This window comes from Pezoporus occidentalis, unplaced genomic scaffold (assembly GCF_034315485.1).
Source record: "Pezoporus occidentalis ecotype Australia unplaced genomic scaffold, CSIRO_AGI_Poc_V1 ctg22, whole genome shotgun sequence".
In the NCBI taxonomy this organism is placed as follows: domain Eukaryota; kingdom Metazoa; phylum Chordata; class Aves; order Psittaciformes; family Psittacidae; genus Pezoporus; species Pezoporus occidentalis.
The window spans coordinates 1,688,011-1,706,075 of record NW_026914072.1 but is presented as its reverse complement, the minus strand read 5'-3'; the positions used below and the strand labels follow the sequence as shown (position 1 = coordinate 1,706,075).

Here is an 18,065-nt window from a genome sequence, read left to right as displayed (position 1 = left end):
TGTGACAGAGAAGGTAGGCTGAGACAAGCCAGCTTGCCTCCAAAACAGTCTAGGTGTTTATATAGCTATGCTCTGCTAAGTCCAAGCCACTCTGCTCACATGATGCTCTGCACGGCACAAGCTGGACGGCACAGATCTCTGCCGGACTGCTCTGAGCTCCCCTGCCTGATACACTTGCCTCCAGAAGCAGAACAGTAGGAACTTGCAGAAACATAGTATCAAAACCTGAGAGCAATACAAACTTCCCGTACCAGAGGTGCTGGCGCTGTGAGAATTGCAATTGCTCTGTTTACATTTTTCTGAATGCTATCTGCACCTTCATGGTTCAATAAGCATCCCACTGAATATTCTAAGACAAATCTCAATCCCTCCCCAGTCTACAAAGCAGCTCGCTTGGGTGCTTGCTGCTATGCCAAAAGTCCCAGCAACAGACTGGGCACCTCAGGCACACCTCCATTATGACAAAACACACCAAGTGGCCTGTCCCTGAATCGATGCTACCAGCCCCACTGTGGGGGAAAAAAAGCAGTTGGCATGGGCATCATAAGAGTGCCCATGAAAATTGTGCTGATGCAAACATGTCAATTAGGAGAGAAGAGTCTCTTCCTCAAGGACAACCTCCCCCATAACTCAAACAGTCCTTCAAAAGCTCTAATGTCCTTGTCTGAGCAAAGGATTGACCCTCTCTAGGTCTTTCCCATGGGCACAGAGCTACGTAGACAGAGAGAGGAGGTGGGAAAAGCCTATTATGGATATGGGTCTCCACGTGCAAAGGATCTCACCTTGTGAGAGTCTTGTGTCAGTGTCACTGCCTGACAAACACAAGACTCAAGCAGCACCACACTGAACACCAGTACGCGATGACATGTGTCAGCCATTTGGCTCCAAAACTCTAAATGGCCATTACACTGAGGTCGATTTACCAACACTGAACTGCACCAACTAAGAATCCAACTTGTAGCTTGCTTTATTAAAGCAATTCACACATTATCCAATATAAAAGATGTTGCCTAATGCGCAATCACCATTCTGCCTGTTTAAATTAAGAGCTCTCTGTTTTTAATCAATACTGCATATACAGTTTACCCAATGCTGTCAAAGGTAGCTTTTTAACACAGTATCTGATTTATTACTCTCAATACTTGTGTTCTCCCCAGTTTGTTATGAACAAACGATTTTTTGGAGGGAAGAACAAAAAGAATAATTAAAGAAGGTAGGTTTGGCTTTTATGTGCTGCTAATTAATTAGAGACTTAAATTAACCAAATAATACGTACAAGATAACAAACTATCTTTCATAATATTTAAGGAAAATACAAAGTGTTGAATAATTTCCAGGCTTAAACACATTAAGATCAACATTGTACCAAACCTGAATCTGGCCCAGTTAGCTCAAAAGTGTAAATACTGCATCCCCTTGCACAGATGTCATGGTGTACAGGCACTCCACACTTAAAGAGATAGATTCTGCAGCCAACAATGCTCCACTGACACAGAGACAATCAATGTGTCCTTGATTATGAGGAGGCAAACAGTTTTCACTACAAAAAAAGGAGACTGAAAAACAAATCATGTGTTTTTATTTTACAAGTTCCAAGTTTGGGTTGGATTTTTTTTCAAGCCCTTTTGGAGCACTGAAGCAGAATAAAAATAGTTTGTTGCACAAGCATAAAACAAAGTAACTGCTAAATAAACACTTCAATTTTACTCCTTTGTTTTCAGTTCTTATTCCTATTCCTCTTCAAGAGTTGGATGTTACCACTAAAATATCTTCATATTTTCTGGTAAACTGATTAGGTGGGTTTTGTCCAAGAACTGTGCCCTAATGCGTCCCCTCTATTTTATATTCTGAATATCACTGCTGGAAAATGTACTGCAGCACAGAATGTAGTATATGGCAATATATCCTGACATTCAGATCAAGACCACAAATTATAAACAGTTTCAGCAAATTGACTTGAGTGCCTTTGTTCCTCAGACATACATCTTCCTATTGCTTACAAAAGCAGCATATACTAACCACTAACACTGCTATAGCCAATACTGGGAAAGGAAGTTATTGAAGCCTGGATTTCCTGCTTTCAGTTGTAGCCAAGAACTGTGAGGCTTGTAGTGGTTTCAGGAACTGACTCATCTAATGATTCATGGATAAGATACTGGTTTTAATATATTTCTGATCATAAGACTCAAACTTCAAAACCAGTGATGCTTAATTTTCAAAGTAAAAAAGTACATAGATCAAGTAAACAAATATTGTCATGGGACACTGGCTAATAATTGTAAATGTGTTGTACAGAGCAGTCTGTTTTTAAAAAAATAGCATGTTAGACTTCCTGGAAATTCATTTTGAGACAATGTTGACAATGAATTCAAAATCCACCGTCAAAACCTGAGTACTTCTGTTGCAATCATGATACAGCTGAAATTCAAGTGGAGGACAGGTGGGATATCAATTACATTTTTAGGTGTGCTCTTAAGTACACACATATGTACTGGTACATATTAATCAATGAATTCTAGAGAATCCTATTGTTAACGCATATGGTTTCTTTAGCTGTGCATTAAAAGTGTCATGTAAAAAACAAAAAACAGCTGGTAACAATAGATTTGGGTGTTTGAAAGAACAGTAAAGTTTTGTTTCAGGAGTGACTGGAGCTGCAGAGATCAATCTTAAAGCAAGAACTAACCCTGGATTTTAACACAAGCACATGTATTTTGTGCTAATTCAGAATTCAAACCCAGCCATTTTTATGCGTTTAGCTCTTCCAGAGGGAAGCATGCCCTCCAGTGCATCAAAATGCTTTTTGCCCACAACACAGATCTCATCAGTATGCTGTAACTTGAACTGCCAAGGCTCTTGCACCTAAAAAGTAGCTTGTGGTGGAAGCTTAATTCTGCTAGGCTCATGTATGGAAAAGTACTGGTTTACTTTTTAATTTTTGAACTGCAAGCTGCAGCTACTCACATGCTATGCACAGTGTGGTGGGGAGAGAGGAGGATGCTAGCATTTCTATATTTCACCATGTTCACAACAAGCACGAAAAAGAGAAAACAAAATGCATGTTGCTTGGAGAAAGGGGAAAAAAAAAAAGAATGAAAAAAAAACCCAGCAGTTAAAACAGTTGACAAGAAAAGGCCAAAGTGCGCTCAGTGGCTGGCAGTCATTTTATGGCTATAGTCCTACAAGAGATTTACTTAGATGACGTCAGTGGCTCCAATCCAGCTTTTCTTTGGTAGCATTTACCACTTGCCTCTTGAAGCCTCCACTATGCTACAGAGCAGTAGACCATAATCAAAATTCCCTTTGTGAAATAGAGTTTACCTCAGGGCACAGAAGCACTGCTAGCTGAATTGCAGGCTCTTCACCCTGCACTGCATGCCCAGAAATAAATAACCTACAATACTGTACTTTCCTTAATACAGAAGGCCCATTAAAAACAGCCTGCTCCTGCTACCTCAGAAAGGGTTCTTTAATTTGTTTCCAAAATCTCAGGGGCCCAAATATTAGTTAATTTTCCAAGCAACCAAGAACTATGATAATTCTACTACCCCTTACACTTCTCTGTATTGTTTTCAGAGATTTTGGAAGATAAAGTTACTTATGGACCATTGTTTCACCAACAAAGAATATTACTAAAGCTAGACTCTAAAGCGAACTAGAACAGGAAGCCGCGTATTTTAAAACTGTCTTTCAAATGTGCCCCCTTCAACTGCTTATCTCCAGCTGGTCAGTAAGCATATAGTAAATATGCCAAGAAGCAGAGCAATAAATTGCTATGCATAAATAACAGCCAATTTCAAAAACAAAATGCACATTATATGGAGCTATGGATTTTCTATCCCAAAACAATGACTGGAACCAATGAAACATAAGTTGAGCTGATACCAAATCAACTAAAAATTCACAGGCTCTGAAGTTTAACCTTCAAACACCACCCCCCCACCAAAAAAAAAAAAAAAACACAAAAAAAAAAAAAAACCCATGACCATATGAAAGCTGCATCTTAGTGTAGTAAGCATACATTTGTCATGTTTTAATGGGCCCATTGGTCCAAAGACAACCATACTCATTATGGTGATAACTAGACATAATAGTGGACTAGAAGTTGCATCTCACAGTTAAGCTGTAAGAAATTACTTATAAAGAAGATGTACACATGCCTCACAGAGAACTGGAAGCCTCAATATTCTCCTTTCCCAGCCTCTTCTCTTACCTTCCCCCTAGTCACACCAGAATGAGAGATCACAGGTCTAATTTGCAATGAGCCAGGAGACAAAAAAATGCTATTATCGTCCAACTGCATGAGCCACATCAAGGACCTGAACACTAAATCTGAATTTAAAGCAGATTTCAAAATTAAGGTGACACTCAAACAGCTCTAAGTGGACAGATGCTAGCATTTCATGTCCCTGCAGAGAAACTAAAAGCCTCTGTTAGCAGCCCTAGATGACAAGCCAAGAGCAGAAAACCTTTGTTTTTTGATGCAGGTGCCTATGTTGGCTTGGGCACAGAGGCAAGGTGGAAGCCTCACCCCTCACTTCAATACTCACCTGGGTGTCCTCGAGGTGCTCTGCCAGCTCCTGCATCTTTCCATGCAGTTCATCTGCATGGACATCAGTGGGGTGTTAAAGAATGGCCACTGTTCCAGACTGTCATATTACTCTGTTCCAAAGGGACAGGAGAAAAGTTTTCTTCTCTTTGACCTTTCATTACTATAAAAGTGGCACCAGCAAACAAATTTAGAAGGTGATTGTAAATTTCTTTGACCAGGAATCTGGTCCTTTTATTGGTCATTAAGGATCCTGGACATGAAAGCCATCGTACAAGTACAAGCAGTTCTTTCTTTCCAAAACCCAGTGCAAGAAAGAAACGGAAGCAGTGTGGTGACTGGGATGGGCAAAGGGACCCAACAGCAAGAACACATCCCTGAGCAGCAGAAGAGAGAGGATAAGGAGCACCTGGCAAGGTGGATAGCAAGAGGTGGGAAACAAAAAGCGTGATCAAGCAGTGCCCAAGAGCAAGTAAGTGCATACCCAAGGAATAAGGAGGGTCGGGGCAACTAGAGACAGATGCAGTTCCCTGTAAGGAACAGTAAGACAGAGCCTCCAGGGCAAAAGACACAGAGGAATGTGCTGTAAGGTCAGAGAGCAACAGAGACAGATCCAACCCTAAGGATATCACTTCAGCATTGAATGGAAGCCTGTATCTATAGTTTGATACTTTTCCTGCAACAAAACAATTACAGCCCAAGAAAGGCCAGTAGAGGGGAAAGATGAAGGAAGTTCCATTGAAACTTCAAGTCTTCTACAAGGCTTTCAGTTGATTGTGGAGAAAGAAGAAATAAAATAATCTTCAAAGATCAGATGAGAGCAGATATTGGGACACAATTTATTTTAAAGGTAATTTTTTTTTAAAGAAGAAAGGTAAAATCAGATGCTGAAAAAGCACCTGTTCACAGTTTTTCCTTTTATTTTGAACTGTAAACCAGCTTGAGGACAAAGAAGCGTGTGCTCATGATGGTGGTAGAGTAAATATGAATAAAATTTCCTTTCTCCCATTAATTAATGTCTCCGAACACTGCATATTTTTTAATTGAGATACACGTAACAGAGGCTTTAATCCACTAAACCTCTATGAATTTACCTTTCCTTCCAAAGTCTGTTCTGACATGTTCTCCCCTCAAAACCAAAATGTCATTCCTGAATTATAATCTCCCAACAGAAAGACAACCATGGAAAGAAAAAAAAGCCAGCTAATTCCAAAAATAAAAACCATTGTTCACAGCACCGTGAGGTGAATGAATGGCAAGAGATTCCACCAAGGGAATAACTGTGATGTCTATAACGTTAAGGAATAATTTGGCACCAAAAATACCCAAAGCCATACTGGTTGGTGATTCAAACATGAAGCATATCAAAACACTACTGATAAGCTAAATTAACAGATAGCTTATCTGAAGCATATACTAGCCATATGGTGCCACAACTTCTGTTGCCTGTTGCTCGCATAACAATAGGCTACTGCAGCCTTAGACTGGAAGCACTATTTGACAAACTGTCAAGAGCATTTTCATTTCTTGCAGAGCTCTAGGGCAATGGCACACTTGCCTATTTGCTTTTGTTTTGTTTTTTTTTTTTTAAACAGGTGAACAAAGAGTAAACCAGATGTCAACTTTAGAAATCGAGCTGTCTGGATCAGGAGATTTAACAGAGGCAGGCATACTGCTACAGCTCAAATGTAGACAATGAGCTTTTCTAAAAACATTCTGGCCTAGGGGAGTGGCTATTTAAAACACTTGGCTTCTTTTATTTCAGCACTATGGAAGTGAATTCTGCTTTTAAGTGCCAGCTCAAATGAAGTCATTTTGTTTCACTGGGGCTTTCTTTGCATTTCAGAAACGTAGCATGTACTGTAGTAAAGGAAAAGACAAGTATGAAAAAGAAAAAAACTTCTTTTTCAGCTAGAAGCTGGGTAAAATGGGGGGGGGGGGGGGGAGAAACCAACCATTTGATCACATGCAAAAAAAAAAAAACAAAACCAAACCTCTGTGAAAGGATAATTCGAGTGCAAGTTAAATGAAGTTTATTTCTTCCTTATTAAAAAAAAAAAAAGAAAAAAAAAAGGAAAAAAGTTTGAATGCTTTAGAAAAACCTCATATTTACAACTGCCTCAAGCTTCATGAAGACAAGGTGTGAATACTGACTGATAAGGAAGATTTGCTACGAGACTTTAACTTGTTATAGACACAGTCGGTTAATACTTAAAAAAAATAAAAAATTGTCTTTTAATTTAAGAAAATGAAATCTTTGCCACTTACTTAGTATTTGAGGAAAAATCTGTTAATAACAACACGGTAATCCACTCAATCATTTAAAAAATTGACAAAATAAAAACTACCATCAACCAATATATATTATGGTCTGCGGTATTCAATTACGGAAATGTGCTTTTAGTGGTGTTCTCTAGTAGTGTGAAAGACATACTAAGAAAAACAGATAATTTGCTGTTCTAATAATCTGTTCTGCTTTGATAGGCAGTTACAGGAACATATTTATTTTCTGACTTAGCTAAGTATGTAGCATTTTTAGATTATCTTTTCAAATTGTTCTTGAACATTCTCAGTAAAAAAAAAGAAACCAACCAAATACCTCCTTTCATGTTAAGTTGAGATTGCACTTGAACTCTTTCCAAAAGCCAGAGCTGAACTGAATTATGATAATTAGAAAGCTGTGTGCATAAAAGGCAGCACAGTTGATGCATTTAAAAAAGTTCATGCCGGAGAATATAAGTTCAATATGTTCTCACATAATTAACATTTCCCATCATTAGCAGCAGTTTTCAGTTCATGTATCTGTAAAAACAACAGCACTCGTCATTGTTTTAGATTCCCAGTCAACAGCATTTTAATAGTTTTACACATAATCCTAAATTTTCCTTCCAGCACACTGAGATTTCACAGTCTACCTTCTGACCTGCTAGCAAATAAACTTGGGTTTTGTGCTCATATGCTTCTGCTGCCACACAGACAAACTCCGATTTGAAAGTTTACTGAAGAGCAAGTAACAGCTGGAAAGCTAAGATGGCTATTTGGAAAGGTACACCAGAATGCAGAGGGAATAATCACGTTGCTCCAGTAAACAATGACTAGCAGACAATTAACAAAAAGTTGTAGGTGATACCTTCAACTGGACAGCAGCCAAACTAAAACGGGCTGGCTCTGAAAAACCCAGGCACAAGCTGGAGGGACTAGGAAATGGGGTTGCAGCCCTGCACCAGCCAGAGAAGCATCTATAAAGCCTTTACATACTCTGCGGATTTTCATCACGCTCTTCACATATGTACAAAAAATCATCTAACCAATAAGGGCATATAGTACATGATGGGTTATGCCAAGTCATTCACAGACTTCCTGTGTAGAGTATCTCAAATTAGTTGTTAGAAGCCAGATCTGACCTAGGCTCATTGCTTTCTTTCTCTTTCCTCTACTCCTTCAATCCCTGTATTTTAAAATCAATGTAATTCTGGTGGAACTTTAATAACCTGATAGAGCACAAAAGTTGCTGAATCTGCATCAACACAGAGAGAAATTTGGGCTTTACCAATAGTAAGATAAAGCTCACAGTGACTGCAGCGAGATCAGGACTTCATAGAAAAACAAGAAAGGTTCAGGGTATCAGAATAGGGTTATTAAATCAGAAAAGTCCTATCTGAATTTTATATGACAAATCGAAGGAGCAGATTTGAAGTTTGCGCCTCAAAGGATTGAAGTCTTCAACTTTCCACTCTCTTATGTTTTGGAAATGAGCAATCATTAAAACCAAACACAAAATTATTCCAGGAAATATTATTCCATCCTTGTTCCACTTGTAAAAGTCAAAAGAACTTTTGTGCAAGAACAGAAAGCAAGATATGGTCATAAAGTGGGAATTTATTGCAGAGATTTTTCTTCTAAAAATGTGTCTTCAGTGTGGCTTAGAGTTGGTTGGCTTTACAATAAATAATGCCATTAATGCTTTCATACATCACAGGATACAATTTAAATTGTACACTACTTGCTTAAACTGCCACAAACCCTCTCACAGCCGTTTCTTTCAAGGGAGATGATTTACCTCTTGCAGGTTCTAAAATTTTGTGGGGACTCACTTAAAGTATTTTATTTTTTTTTTTAAGAGTGAATTACTGTAGTTCAGGAATATAAAACATTCCTACTTGAGGCAAGCATTAATGACAAAGTGCAGCATGGCGACAAAACAGTAATTAAATCTCAAATCCCAGAAATAAGCAACTACTATACCTCTCATGCAAAAGTAGGTTTCTGATGAACTGGGGACTTCGAAATCCTTTTTAAAGGGCTGGTTTGCATCCTCATTACAGCCAATGCAATACAGCAACAGGCCATATTAAGTCAATGGAATTAACCTGAATTTAGACCAGATTTTTAAGTCAGCCCTCACCTCACCTGCACAAATGGAATTAGTGACCAACTTTTGACAGAAATCTGCCTGCAAGTTTTAGACAGGTCACAAGCAAAGCAGAATGTAAATCCCAAGAAAAAAAAAAAAAAAAAAAAAGAAATTTAAGAGCATGTGTGTCAAATCTGTTATTCTTTTTAATCAAAGACACAGAATAGCGCCCATGTCCTTCTTTAGACACCAAATATCATACTAACCATGTACATAAAGCATATGCTGTAAATATCTTAGTATTTGATCCCGTAAATGCTTATTCCTATGAGTCATCCCAGGCACTTTAACCTGACTAAGAACTGGATCTAGCAAACTTTTTCTTCTTAAATGAATAATTTCAGAAAGGCAATTTTTGAACCATCTTTTGAAGGATGTATCATTAATATTAATGTCATGAAGAAATACCAAATAAAAAGTGACATATGCATGTGAATATACAGTCAGAAACCATGTATCCTAAACATAATGTTTGAAGCTAACCTTCTCCCAAACACACACATTCAGAACTGTACACAGAATCTTTGTGTTTTGGAAACAATCTTAGGCACTTTCCAATGAAATCGGATTACTTCTAGGGAAATTGTTCCAACAGGTGTAACGATCCTACTTGATAGATTGAAAACTAACAGTTATATCATAATACATAATTGCATATTTTTATCTTTCCCTTTTTGTTTTGTTTTTTTTTTTTCAGGTGGAAGACACAAGGATTTTTCTGTAGCTCCAGAAGTCATTATTACCCTTTTGCCTATACTATGTCCTGAAAATTTGCTTACAATATGATCTACAAGGGTAGCTTAAAAAGAAAGAAGGAAGAAATCTTTTTTCCGCTGCGTGTGACTTCACTGACCTTAACTTTTTCAGGCATGGACAAACAAAGCCTAAAAACCACTTTAACAATATCCTAAACCACTACACCATCCAGCAACAACAACAAAACACTAGTTACAAATTATACCAAACATGTTACACATATGCTCACACATCTCCATACATCACAATACACTATCATTTCTCAGCTGGAAACTCGCGGTGGGTCTAGTTCATAATTAAGTTTCTGTTGTTCTTTTTTAGGTGTTTAATTAAGACTCCTCTGTGTGGATGCTGTCTTTACTAGGACTCTGGTCAAATCAGAGTTTTCCCTCTGCTTCATCACTCATGGACACCCCACTCAGCATTAAAACTGTACAGAACATAAAACTGTAATTTGAATCTCAAGAGCTGTTGTTACACTCTCCTGGGTGCAAAGGCTAATAATATTTACTTCACCAAAGTAGCATATGTAAAATTGATGCTCAAAATACATGTAACATGTTTAGCAATAAAGTATTTTCTTTCCAAAGGTACTTCTAGATTATGGAGAGGAAAAATGGAAATAAGTCTTTTGCACCCAAAATTTCTACTTGGTCAGCTGATAGAAACCTGCAGCAAATAAAATGTAGAATTATCCCTATTGGCATAGAAAATACTTTATGACCTAATTAAAAACCAGTGCAGTACAAAAGGATGCGTTACCATGAAGGTGAAAAATAATTGTAACTCAAAAAAGTTTACCCTGAATGAAAATAATTTCAAAAAGTTGATTTAAAAAAACTTGCAAGTTCAAAATGCGAGCCAAATATAAAAATCTGCAGTTCTGTGTTTTAAGAACATTCATTACATTGATTCCTATATTTCTTTTCCCAAATAAAGTATGCATATGTGTGTATAAATATACATATATACAAACAAACATGCAAGCTTCCCTCCCTCCCCCAGAAGTAATTAATATACAGGTCTGTGTCATTTTTAATAGCACCATCTTACCATCAGTACAATCTAATATCCCTGTAATGGTATTCCCCAACTATTTATAGAGACAGAATACAACACACATTACAGACATGCAGTCCCAATATAGGTTTAGAAGAAGAATCCTACATAATTTTAAATTAAGCCCTAATGTCATTATAATCATTTTTGTTTTCATATTCAATTGCAGGTAGCACTTAGTTATTTACATGAATTTTCCTGCAAGAGGCATTCCCACAGAGATTTCCAAATTAGGTGTACTGCATAAAAACGGAACATTCAGCTAGAGAAAACAGTATTTTAACCATGCAGCCCAAAACGTTGCTGTTATCTAGGTTAGATACCGCTGTAAAACTGCTAACTGGCAATACTGTATTTCTAAACTTTATTAGCACTAAGGGAAAGCAAATATGCTTCTGTTAAACAGGAATACAGCTGTATAGGTACTTTTTTTTTTTCCCCAGAGGCTCTGCCATTTCAGCTTATGTTTCTTACATATACTATTTTAGGACAGAAAATGCCAGTCCAATCTGATGTTTCTTGGCCTTTCTTTTCCAGATGATGCTCAGCAACAGTTAAAAAATACTGGGAGCCATTTACATGCAGCAAGCATAGAACAGAACTGCTCCTAACTCTGCAGCACTTCTGGAGGTCACTTTTCATTTCTTCCTATCAAAGGCAGGCACTTGTTCCTAATAAGTTCACAACTCTCCAGAGAAACGTGGGTGGCTGGTATTTCATTGTTTCATAAATATTTTTATACTGTAACACCATTCAAACTAAAACAGATCTCAAGAGGAGAAAAATCACGACTAGGATTACGTTCAAGCGAGGTAGGAGCGCAAACTTGGTTACTCGGTAAAAATTGAGATTCCCCCCCTTCCCCCCCCCCCCGCTTTATTTCGGAAACCTCGTGGTTTCTGTTTAGCTGCTTTGAGGGGGCCGCTTTGTTTTAATTCTGTTACAAAAGCCGTACTGTATAACTTTTTCCCTCCCCCTTAGAAGTGTACTTCCTTTGAAAACGCTCCTTCTGCGAACAAAGGCTGCCACCGGCCCTCCGCATCAGCACTGGGGACATCTGTAGACTAGATCTTTCCAAAACGTTACCGATACATAATTAAAATAACCCCAAACCCTGCGGTTCCTACCGAAAGGAAGTTTTCCAGAGACAATCTCCTCGGTGGTGTTGTAACTGCGACTTTGTCTTTTTTGGATACAATGTTTCTGCTGACTCCCGAAAATTTTCCACTTGAATGTGCAATTAACCAGCAGCGGCGGCGGCAGCAGCAGCTCTGGAGAAGGACAAGCAGCAGCGAAAAAGGATATTCCTTCTTTCATCTTTTAGAGGAAAACGAAGGGGGGGAAGAAAAGCAGACCTCGGGGCAGCGCACCGAGCGGAGCTCCGCGCCAGGCCGGGCCGCTCGGCAGCGCGCACCGCCGGGGGACGGCTCCTGAGAGCTGCGAGTGGCTGCGCCGAGCCTGGGGCTGCTCCCAACTTCTTTCTCGTGGAAAAAATATGTGAAAAATGCCAAGGATCGGTGCACGCTTGAATGCGTGTGTGCGTGTGCGCGCCTGAGAGAGTGAGTGTGTGTGTGTGTGTGCGTGTGTGTGCGCGCCCGGCCGCAGAGCGGTGACTCAGGCAACTAAGTGCGAGCAGCGGCGAGGGGGAGCGGAGCGGAGCGGCGCGGGGCGGGCAGCAGCCGCCTGTTGCAGCTCCGGCCGCGGCCCCGCAGCGGCACAAACTCCGCGGGAAACAACTTCTCCCCCTTATTGCGGCCCCTCTCCCGCCTGCCCCGCCACCTGCGGGGGCGCCGGCCCCCCCCCCCGGGGCCGACCCCGGCCGGGACCGACCCCCCGCCCCGCCGCACAAAGCGCCGGCGGCCAGCACGGCAAGGCACGGCACGGCACGGCACAGCGTGCGCGCCCGCGGCCCCCTCTTACCTCCGCGCCGCGGCCCCCCTCCGCGCACCGCCAGCGCGCCGCGCTCACAACGGCAAACTTCGCCCGCCGCCCCCGGGCCGCCCCGGCTATTTATGGCCCCGCGCCTATTTTTAATCCGCCGCTTTGGCTATTTATACCGCGGCGGTAGGTTGCCGCGGGCCGGCGGACGGAGCCCTCGGAGGATGAGTTGCTGCCCGGCCGGCGGCGGGGCGGGCCGGGCTCCCGGCCGGGCTGCGCGGCGCCAGCGATGCGAGGAATGCGCGGAATGAGGGGAGGAATGAAATGAACGCGGGAGCGGGGCGGCCGCGGGGCGGAGCGCGGCCCGCCGCCCCCTGCGGCCGCGGGCGGGCGGGGCCGCGGGCGGGGCCTCCGCGCTGCGCTGACCTCATAGGGGAGCCCGCGGGAGGGGAGAGGGAAGGGGCGCTAGCCGTGCTGAGCAGTGGGGTCCCGAACGGGGCTGCAGCTCCCGAGCACAGGCTTGCAGCGCTCGGGGCAAAAGGGATCTGCATCAGGGTCTGCAGCGGAGTTCCAAAATATGGGGTTGCAATGGGGGTCTGCGGTGGGCCAGAGGAGGTAGCTGGGCTCTGGACCCTGGTGGGTGGGCAGGCTACCCCGTGAAGCCCCGCTCATTCACACACGTCCAGCCCTTGGGTGCACCACAGAACCCTCCCTGTGCACGCAAACCCTGACGGTCCCTAGGAAATGCAGATCCCTGCCCAGAAGGGTGCCCGTAGCACCCTGGGGCCCAACAGAGTCCCAGAACAAAGGGTGAGTGGGAAAGGTTTGAATACATCGCACCCCAAATCCACATGGCCACAGCATGTCCTAGGGGTCCGGTGTCTTCATCTTGAATCCAGGTCACAAGCTTTCTCACAAAATTGGCCTCAGCTTCAGATTTGACAGTGGAAGTTTTGCACCACTCCAGTTGTGAGCCTAAGTGCCATTATACTATCTTTACCCTTCTTGTACTGGCACGACCCATCCCCCAGAAATGCTCCCCAAGCATTATCATAAGGCATGTCTCCTCTGTTAACAATCTGCTACCTTATGGAAATAGTCACAGGGTAGGCACAGCTGTTGTGCTGGTGAAAATTTGTATTTGCATAAGCAAAATGGATAACTGGACACCTTGGTGCCTGTTTGTGAAATAAATTGCCTATTTTGATGTGCAAACACACATTTCTATCCACCTTCGAAAGTCTGCCCAGCAGGGCTACCACTTTTTGAGTTGTCAGGAAAAATCACATTACAACCTCAGAAGAACCATATGTTGGTGCCACCAGGCAGCATTAACATGCTCTCATCCCATGAAAGTTCATGACACGCTGGTGGAACTACAATAAATGCCATGTATATTCCTTGTGTATGACATTAAAATGCTCAGCATGTCTCTCTGTGAATACTAAAAACATTCTTGCCCTGGTGCTTTCCCACTACCAGTCCTGTTAGACAGCCATGCTGGTAACAGCCACCATTTTAGCCAGTGACCAAACCAGGAGCCTCCTGAAAACAAGTCACTTAGAGCTCACACTGCAGTTTGCAGAGGCCACATCTGTTTTTTACCTTTAGGGACCATGCAGAGTGTGTGGGACAGGCAGCGCAGGCAGAAGATGCAATGTTCCCTCTGGTCACACAGATGATACTGGCTGAAATTACTAAAGCCCAGCCCTATAGAAATGGCATGCAACAAGTAATAACATCAAATGAAGGCAAAATTTGAGCAGGTGTTGGTCAAAGGATTGGGAGAATGCAAAAATGAACATATTTTAGGATATATTTTCCTTACACCATTCTACTCCGGCTAAAAAATTTCTTCCCCAAAGTACGCTAAAAGGAACCCCCTCACACATACAGAGAATTTCTTTTCTCTTCCCCTCCTCCCTTCCAAATAGCTCTACTAATATTGTCTTATAAGTGTCTAAGTGCCTGCACAATTCATAAAATTCAGTCACTTCACAGATGCCTATACAAAAGCCATAGTCTCCTGAGTGTACCCAAAGTTCACCAACCCTCTTCCAAAGCTGGAACAGAAAAATGGGGAAAAACATTGCACCCTAATACCTATACCATAGATTTTTTTAGTCACTAAACTTAAACTCACTCCGCTATGGTTCACTGCACACACACAGACATGTAAAATGTCTTTAAACGAATGTCATTTTTTTCTTGCAGAGAAAGTACCAAAAGTACTGACTCTAACTTCTGTGCCTGCACAGGGCCCAAGACATATCATAGCTCTATACACATGGAGGCAGAATAGCAAATTTTGGGACAACGGATAAATAGAGTTCAAAAAACTTCACAAGTGAAAGTGATGAAAAAATAGCAGGATTATGCTTTCCTAGTGGAAAAATAAAAAAGAGGGTTGATTCTACACCTGTGGTTGTGGATAAACACAAATCAAACTCAAACGAGCAGCTGTTCGCCCATATTCCAGATAGTCACTTCAGTAGCTCTTTTGCCATTCAGAACTGTTTCAAGAAGAAAAATTTAACTGATGTCTGCACATTTTGCTGTTAACTGTGAGCAGCAGGGAAAGCTCAAAAAAATCTGGTTATTTCTCAGGTTCTAAAACTTTGTATGTTAGTCTCCTTCAGGGGCACTGAAGTCTCCAAAACAAATGCTTGGGGAAGACTGGAGGTCTTCCATTAGCACAATGTAAAAGTTCATCTACAATCCACATTTTCCAACTTAAGGCTGAGCCTTGATGAGATATTGTTGCTCACAGGCAACTATACCAATTAATCCATCAAAACTGAGGCCAAGATGAACAGCAGACTAGTATGGTGACTAAATCGTGGCACTTGCTGAGCACAGGTCTGTGTGCCAGCAAGCTCCAGATAAAACCAATAGCTTCTGAACACTGAGGTAGGGAAGCTCTGTCGAGTATTGATCATTCTTATCTCTCGGCTCCTATGTCTTGAAGGTTGTCATGTCATGTCATATCATACTGTACCATATTGGCAGTCACTTCAAAAAATACATACCTGGAATCCCAGTGAATTGCTGACAGGAAAAAAAAAAAGTATACTGGGGAAAAGGATGGTCTGTGCTTTCTGACAGAAGGTGAGGGTGGGGAAAGACAACATCAGTATCATTCAGCCTGTTAGTCCAGACACTGCCTTCACACAAGGGTAGGCTTCTTTGGAGGCCCTGTGGATGAAGAAGGAAGGTACATTGAAAGCACACTCACACATGGAGAACTTTCTCTGACGAACTGCCTGCCATGTGTTTATTGATGAATGGCTCCTTCAGACACACAGGTATGCTGAGAATTACAAAAGCTGAAGAAAACAAAGGGACATTGGGACAAGCCCAGACAGGGGTGTGTTCCTGGGGACAAATGTTTATGTCAGCTAGAAAGAAGTCATAGAACTGGGGAATATGGGAAAATAGATTAAGAAAGAGAAAGAATGAGATTCAAGAAGGACACCAGTAAAAAGATTTCAGGGAGAGAGAGACTGCGGGAAGAGAAGAGGCATAGAAGAGGGGAGAAGGGCAAGTGAGAAAAAATATTTGCGACTCTAGAAGGAAGGCAGGAAAAATAAAAAGAAAGTTAAAGAATAGGGATACAAATGGAGAAAGGAAAACCTCAAAACCAAAAAGAACTGATGAAGCAGAAAGAACAGCTGAATAGAAACTAGTTGGGAGAGCAAGGGACACTGAGAAGAAAAATAGGAGATAGTAGAAACAGGAGATGGCAGTGAGGAAAGGAAATTAGCTTAACAATGAAAGGAGTAAGGTAAGGAAGGATAGAAAGATCAAACAGAAGAATATACAATTATAAAATAAAGGTCTGTAGTACTATCAGGTCTTGCATTTGTCAGTGAAATATTGAGTGCAAGTCCTATTGAGACTGTGGTGGAGGCAAGTATGAGCATACTTAAATGTAAGATGGAGGCTGGATTGTGTTTTACACATAGGAACCACTTTTGTCTTCATTAATGAAACCACTGATAGCAGGGGCATTAGGGAGACTAACAGAAGAGCTGTAGTTCCCTTTGCCACTAGCGATACCAGGTACAAGGCACATAACTTACACATTTCATCCCAGCCACCCAAAACCAGTCAAGCTTTTAAGTCCCCAAGAGATGAAACAGTACCCAAAGATACAGGGTTAACAGAATTTCTAGTTTACTCTAGAAATAAATAAACTCGCATCTGCCTAGAGAGTCATGTCAGATGAAGACAAGGTGGACTTCATAAATTCCAGATCCAGAGCCCACTTTGGACTTGGAATGAACCTCAAAGCTCAACAGCACTGGGATAGAGAGTTCTGGTTACAAATATCAAAAAATTTTGAAACTTTGTATTTGGATTGCAGTTCAGGTTAGGAAAACTGCTAATCTCAGGAAACGCTTGAAAGCAGTGCACAAATTAGGGTTAATCTATAGTGTGCGAAGAATTAAATACCCAAATCAATGTGTTGTTGAACATGCCAACAAAAAGACTACAGGGAAGCTGTAATGTAATGGAACAGAGCTCTCCATATTATAAATGTAGCTACTGAGCTTCGTAAAGCAGCAGATAGTGTAAAGAATGAAAACAAATAACAGTTTAATAATGAATTACAATAATTGAGTCGAGAGGAAGCCAGGGCATAAACCATGCCCTCAGAGCCCAGCTGAGTTAAAATAGTACACAGAGGGGAAATATATAATTTCAGACAATTCTGGTTGCTTATTTCTAAAGGTGAACAGAGAGCTTTTTAAAATTACAAGAGCAGAGTCCAGGGCTGTGTATTTCTCCCACTGATGAAATCACTAATATCAAAATGGTGTGGCTCTTGTTCTGCTTTAGGGCAAACAATATAAGCACAGCAGCCTATTCCTTCTACTGATAGCCATAATTCTTAGCACCACTCACTGAAACAAATTGCTGTGGAAACCACTTGGGTGGCTGGGCTTTTATTCTTAAAATATTATTTTATTCTTAAAATATTTCTATATTTTGCACTACAAATTCTGGTGTGTTACCATCATTTTCTGCTGGGGTTAAAAAGGAGAAAAAAATTCCTATGCAAATTCCCTAAGAATCTCTTTTCCTTGATTCATCAAAATTTCAGGTTTCTGAGCACTTATCAGTCCACTTAATAAGCAAATGGCATATTTTGATCCCTCCCTTCACTTTGGCCCAGATTACTAACAGTATTCAGGTGCTTGAAGTTAGATGTGGGCATTTTTAATTCTCTTCAGAACCTAAGTGCCTGTTTGTTTTTTTTTTTATTTCAGTGGTTTTTAGGTGGGTACTTATTTTGGTAAATCTCAATACTTATCTAGAAGCAGTAATAATAATAGTAATAACAACAACAACAGACGCCTTAATGTTTACCTTAACTACCTAAGTACAGTTAAAGGGTTGCTTCAG

The 18,065-nt window shown here is 41.2% G+C and overlaps 1 protein-coding gene across 6 annotated transcripts in view; it reads right to left on the bottom strand.

Annotated features, from left to right (window-relative positions):
* Positions 1 to 12,993, bottom strand: part of TEAD1 (TEA domain transcription factor 1) — a 165,078-nt gene extending 152,085 nt beyond the window's left edge. For 3 of the 6 annotated variants that reach the window (XM_062620193.1, XM_062620194.1, XM_062620197.1), the window contains exons 1-2: positions 12,699 to 12,992; positions 11,906 to 12,049 (exon numbers count right to left, since the gene is read on the bottom strand). The gene's annotated coding sequence lies outside the window, so the exon portion shown is untranslated. Of the gene's footprint in view, positions 1 to 11,905; positions 12,152 to 12,698 lie in introns of those variants that run through there. The other 3 variants (XM_062620189.1, XM_062620196.1, XM_062620190.1) reach the window with 2 other exon arrangements.
* Between the last annotated feature and the right edge of the window lie 5,072 nt (positions 12,994 to 18,065).